Source organism: Amblyraja radiata, chromosome 20 (genome assembly GCF_010909765.2).
Source record: "Amblyraja radiata isolate CabotCenter1 chromosome 20, sAmbRad1.1.pri, whole genome shotgun sequence".
Classification (NCBI taxonomy): domain Eukaryota; kingdom Metazoa; phylum Chordata; class Chondrichthyes; order Rajiformes; family Rajidae; genus Amblyraja; species Amblyraja radiata.
The window spans coordinates 34,023,933-34,030,590 of NC_045975.1; the positions used below are offsets into that span (position 1 = coordinate 34,023,933).

The 6,658-nt window shown below is 43.0% G+C and overlaps 1 long non-coding RNA gene across 1 annotated transcript; it reads right to left on the reverse strand.

Annotated features, from left to right (window-relative positions):
* Window positions 1-5,610: 5,610 nt before the first annotated feature.
* Window positions 5,611-6,233, reverse strand: LOC116984454. The gene is made up of 2 exons (XR_004415029.1): window positions 6,010-6,233; window positions 5,611-5,907 (listed from the first exon to the last, which is right to left on the reverse strand). It is a non-coding gene; the product is annotated as an uncharacterized LOC116984454 (long non-coding RNA).
* Window positions 6,234-6,658: the final 425 nt, after the last annotated feature.

Genomic DNA, 6,658 nt, shown 5'->3' on the forward strand with positions numbered 1-6,658 from the left:
CGCAGCCGACCAGCACTTACACGGGCCTGTCCTCAGCTGCCCGCTGCCGGGGCCTCTTGTCCTCTGTTGAACTGCTCTGCGGCACTCGCCGGGAGCTTCCGTCAGCCCACCTCTCTCCGACAGCCTTCCTTGCTCCTCGATGGCCCACCCTGCTCTCAGTGGGTGCTCGCGAGTCCCTCCTTGCTCCCGCGGCATGGGTTAATTTCTATCCACTCCTCTCCTTAAGAACATCCCCCACTATGAACAAAACGAACATTTGTGCAATCGCCTTTTCTAAGCCTATGGTAGAAGGAAGATGGCAAGAAGGATGAAGAAGCTAAGATATTCAGGGCTAGGACGTTCCTGTAGTGATGTCTTGACCTGCTGCTTCTAAGGAATGCAAAGGAGAATGTTTGAGGTAATTGTGACTTCAACCATCTAGCAGTTTCTCCGTGGTGCACTTAGACGTGAGCTTTACCAGTGCTCCTTGAGGCCACATTTGGCCAAATGCTGCTCCGATGCCAAGGACAGTTATTTTTCACTCTTCTAGAATTCAGGTCTTTTTGTCCACTTTTGGAAAATGATTGTGAAGAAGTCATGAGCCAAATAGACAGGGCAAAATCCACACAGGGCAGTGATGAAAAAGCAATGCTGGATAGCACTGTTGATGGTGCGGTCTATCATTTCGCTAATTGGGAACAAGCTGTGTAATAATTAGCCAAATTGGACTTATCTTACTTACTGTGAACATAATTGGGCTATTTTTGGTGGATCCCTGTATGATAACTGCTTGGAACAGTTTGCCTGGAGCCAAGCTATTCTGCAGTGCTCGCCATCATTGTTACAACCAGGAAAGTATAGGGTCTCTAAGTCTTTGTCGTATCCAGTGCTCTCAGCTTTTTCTTGACAGCATGTGGAATGAATTGAATGACCTCGTTACAGACTTATTTGCTATTGGAGATCTTGGCAAGATTATCCACTCGGCACTTCTGAACGAGTATGTTTGCAAACAATGCCGGTGATCTTGGAATAGCCTTCTCATGTTAACTGTTTAATTGCCCAGTGCCAGTTATGTCTACATTTGTTGGTTATCAGGTCACCTACAGTGCATTCAGAAAGTATTCAGACCCCTTCACTTTTTCCACATTTTTTTCCAGCCTTATTCTAAAATGGATTAAATTATTTTTTTTTTATCATCAATCTATACACAATACCCAGTAATAAAAAAGCAAAACAGGTGTTCAGAAATTTTTGCAAAGTAATTAAAAATAAATAACTGGAATATCACATTTACAGAAGTATTCAGACCCTTTACTCAGTACTTTGTTGAAGCATCTTTGACAGCGATTACAGCCTCAAGTATTCTTGGGTATGACGCTACAAGCTTGGCACACCTGTATTTGGGTAATTTCTCCCATTCTACTCTGCAGATCCTCTCAAGCTCTGCCTGTTGGATGGGGAACGTCGATGCACAGCTATTTTCAGGTCCATCCAGAGATGTTCGATCGGGTTCAAGTCCGGGCTCTGGCTGGGCCACTCAAGGACATTCACAGACTTGTCACTAAGTCACTCCTGCGTTGTCTTGGCTGTGTGCTTAGGATCATTGTCCTGTTCGAAGGTGAACCTCTGCCCCAGTCTGAGGTCCTGAACGCACTGGAGCAGGTTTTCATCAAGGATCTCTCTGTACTTTGCTCCATTCATCCTTCCCTCAATCTTGACTAATCTCCCAGTTCCAGCCGCTGAAAAGCATCCCCACAGCATGATGCTGCCACCACCATGCTTCACCGTAGGTATGGTATTGGCCAGGTGATGAACGGTGCCTGGTTTCCTCCAGACGTGACGCTTGGCATTCAGACCAAAGAGTTCAATCTTGGTTTCATCAGACCAGAGAATCTTGTTTCTCATGCCTTTTGGCAAAACTCCAAGCGGGCCGTCATGTGCCTTTTACCGAGGAGTGGCTTCCGTCTGGCCACTCTACCATAAAGGCCTGATTGGTGGAGTGCTGCAGAAATAGTTGTCCTTCTGGAAGTTTCTCCCATCTCCACAGAGGAACTCGGGAGCTCCGTCAGAGTGACCATCGGGTTATTGATCATCTCCCTGGCCAAGGCCCTTCTCCCCCGACTGCTCAGTTTGGCCTGGCAGCCAGCTCTATGAAGAGTCCTGGTGGTTCCAAAGTTCTTCCATTTAAGAATGACGGAGGTCACTGTGCTCTTCGGGACCTGCAATGCTGCAGGAATTGTTTTATACCCTTCCCCAGGTCTGTGTCTTGACACAATCCTGTCTCGGAGGTCTACGGACAATTCCTTCGTATTCATGGCTTGGTTTTTGCACTGTCAACTGTGGGACCTTTTATAGACAGGTATGTGCCGTTCCAAATCATGTACAATCAATTTAATTTAACTCCAGTGGACTCCAATCAAGTTGTAGAAACATCCCAAGGATAATCAATTGAAACAGGATACACCAAAGCTCAATTTTGAGTGTCATAGCAAAGGGTCTGAATACTTATGTGTTATATTCCGGATGGCAGAATGAAGAACTACTTACACATTGGTTGCCTGCATCACATGTGTTTTATTACCCAGCATCCCCTGCTTATATTGAACACCAACTCATTAACATACAACATGAATATGTATGAGTACATTACACTGCTCTCCTTTTTTTAAAGTATTAAATCTAAGTACTCGGTTACAATTTTGTTGTTGTGATACTTGATTTAAACCAGTATACCAGTACGCCTAGAGTCTTCAGCGTATTCTAGACTTAGGCGTATTCTAGACTTAGGTGTATTCTTAGCCTTCTCTTCATCAACAGTTCTGCAGGTGAGTCACCCGTTGTTGTGTGTTGTGTTGTTATATTCTGGACGGCAGAATGAAGAACTAGGCTTACACATTGGTTGCCTGCATCACATGTGTTTTATTACCCAGCATCCCCTGCTTATATTGAATACCAACTCATTAACATACAACATGAATATGTATGAATAAGTTACATTATGTAAATGTGATATTTCAGTTATTTCTTTTTAATTACTTTGCAAAAAAATCTAAAGACCTGTTTTCACTTTTTTATTATGGGTATTGTGTGTAGATTGATGATAAAAAAACATGAATTTATTCCATTTTAGAATAAGGCTGTAACGTAACAAAATGTGGAAAAATGAAGGGGTCTGAATACTTTCTGAATGCACTGTACAGTAGCTCGGGCTGTTGCATGCTGTTCTAGCACATGTGCAGCTTCATCAAGTTGATATCATTTTTTTACTTCTCGTAGTGCCTCTTGTATGCACTTCTGCTCTCCACATTGAACCAGGGTTGTTCACTGGCTTAATTGTAATGGTAGCCTTAGGGATATACAAGATCAGAAGCTTGTGGTTGTGCACATTTCTGCTGCTGTTGATGGTCCACACTTCCATGCCTAATGTAGACGTTGCTTATTTTAGGTTACATTTGAATAATAAATGTTAATAAATGTTTGGTAACTATGTGGGTCTTGAGCTTATTCAAGTAGAGTGTTACCATGCTCTTCTTGTTGGAGGCTTGCGAGTATGTGACCTTCCTTTTCAGTTGCCATTACTACATGGGGTGGGAGAAAATGAACGAGTTTTATATCTTTCTCTTCCACACTGCAGATTATTACAATAAACAATGATAAGTTATCCAAATAACAGATTGCCTATACTACTGATTATGAGGATTGTTTCCAGACTGGCTTGCTGCTAATACATCTCTTACCAGGACAATGCTGAAGGCTGTCTGTTATAGACAATTAAAGACTGGCTCTGTGTTGATATTCTTTTACATATGAGCTCCAGTAAAATCAGGGATCCACCACACTCGTCTGCTCTCAAATGAATGTAGCCTCGTAATCCAGTGATATATAACGTTCAATTGCCATTGTTTAAAAGCACTGATATTTCAGTGACTGCAGCATATACTTAATATGATGTGTTGTTGCAACGTCTACACTTAAATGAAATAAAAACATGTGGGAACAAATTAGCAGGGGTTTCAGACCTGAAATTATGACTGTTTCTCTATCCACAGATTCTGCCAATATGTGCAATTTTTTCAATTTTATATTTAAACAAATGTATTGGATAAGTCTTAAATCCAAGCCATCTAGTGGCAGGCAATGAAGCTGGCCCTACATGTAGATAGAGTACAGAAAGGAAAGATTTATATCAGAAATAATGCACAGTTGATTTCCAACAAAGCCCAGTGGATTATCAAGTGAAGTTGTGATTGTCTGGTTAAATCAGCAATTGCCCTCCTTTGTCAGCACAGATTGGCATTGCATTTGGGATTTATTTCAGGAAGTGATGTAATGTTTCTTACAAACAGTTGGTAACTTTGTCTAGTATTAATATGTTTGGTGTTGGCACCTAATGATTTTATGTCATGGTTGTCTGTTTACAAAAATAGCACATTAGTTTTACTTTTTGTCAATTCTAAATGATTTGGTTGACCAATATACCAACTTCAATTTATATAGTGCGTTTCAATGTAGAAAATTGTCTTAGTGATTCATAAATTGCAAGGCAGAAAAAAATTACTTTGTTTTCAGTGGCAGTAAACATAATTGGTAAACCATTTTAAGATAAAGTTAAAGACAAGCCTTGACTGATAGTCTGCTGTCCACAGAGCATTGCACAATTCTAACATTCATAAACAAGTCCATTATTTCTCACTGGGAGCTGTTAAGTGCGGCCTAACAGCATGGATTGGAGCGGCCTTTCCCGGAGTCGGGCTCGGAGCTCAGCAGCGGGCGCAGCGTGGACTTTTCCATCGCGGAGCGGGCTAACCCTTGCTGGGGGTCGCCAGAGAGGAGTGCTCCAATCGCTGGCCTGGTGACGTTGAAATCATGGGGCTGCGGTCCGCGGAGCTTCTAGCCGTGGGCTTACTAATGTGGACTTACTTTCCGGAGCCTGGGATCCCTTGCCGGGGATCGCCGGAGAAGAGCTCTGACCGCCGGCCTGTGGCCTATAACATCCTGAAGCCGCGGTCTCCAGTAGGAAAATGCCGATTCGGGACCTCCAAGCCGCAGAGTATGTTCGACCGTCCCAATGTCGGAGTTTCAATCATCCCGACGAGAGGGCCTGTACTTCCGTCCGTCCGTAGCGGCGACTACGGAGGAGTTATGGTCCCGACCACGGGTGAACAAGGAGGAGAACTGGCTGAACTTTGTTGCCTTCCACCACAGCGAAGAATGCTGTGGTGGATGTTTCTGTCAATTTTATTGTGTATTGTGTGTTATTTTTAAGTATCGCTGCTGGCAAATTCATTTCACTGCACCTTCGGTTGTATGTGATGAATTAAATTGACTTTGACTTTAAAGAAAACTTTAAAACACAACACAAAGATCGGGCAAACCAATCAAGACTTTATTCAAGAGCGCCAAATACAATGATCACTGGGAGCAATCTAGGAGATTGCTTAACGAACAAAGATTCATCTGCTCCTTATATATAGGCTTTTCCTTTGATGTTCAGTTTACCAAAGCAAGCACCTTAGGAATTTTCCATCTTCCCAAATGGTTTTAGAACCCTCACAGACCAATCACCTCCAGAAAACACAGAACAGTAAATACAGTCAAATGTCACCCCATTACAAATAAGCAAATGTCCTGTTACCCTTTCAACCTTATTTTATTGTTTTACGATTGTCATTAGTCCTTTGGCAATAGAGAACAGAATCTGACTAAAGTAGACAGCAGTGAATGTCATTTACGCATGCGGTTTCAACCTTCCTTAAAGCACAGAATTATTAGAACACATGAAGAGGACTTTAAACAATCTAAGCACACAACTTATCCCTATCCCCTGTTGTCTTCTTGGCTTTACAATTTGTCTTTGACAGATCACAAATAAATGTAAAATGTTGGCATGTTCAAATAGTTTCCATTGCATAACTACTGCACCTACACCTACACCTACACCTACACCTACACCTACACCTACACCTACACCTACACCTACACCTGCACCTACACCTGCACCTACCCCTGCACCTACACCTGCACCTACACACACTATTGTACCATAAAATGATGATTTGTTTCAGGTTACAAACTCTGAGCAGAAATGATTTGTTTCAGAGCCCTGGGGGAGACCATCATTCAGGGTCCTGACAAGCGAGACCCTAAATCTATGGTTGCTGAGGATGGATCTATGAGAGCAACACCAGTTTTCAGGGCACGTTGGAAGCCAGCCTCTATATTGGTAGTGAGGGCAAGGATCTGTGCAGCTTTTACCAGGTTATTTACCAGAATAGGTTCTACCAATGGAGAAATCCTGGCAAGCAGGAGGTGCTCAACAGCTTGTAGGATGTACACAAGAGGGAGATGGGTCGGTAACTAGCTGGATCATCAGATTTCCCATTGAGGATGAGATTGAGGATGGCGATGACATTAGACTCTCTCAGGCCTTAGGGATAATTCCACTATATTGGACATGGGTGAAAAAGCAGCCAGCCAGTTGCGTCCATGGGGGCCAAGGTTCTTCAGAAATTCCAGGTAGATCCCCTCAACTCCTGCTGCTTTCCCAGCTTTAGTAGAGGACAGGCCTTTGTCTACATCAACTGGAGTGTATAAATTAGAAAGGGGGCTTGAGGATGGTGAAGAAAAGATGGGCTTTGTCAGGCTCCGTCTCACTTCTTGTCGGGCTTCTTTGGAAGTG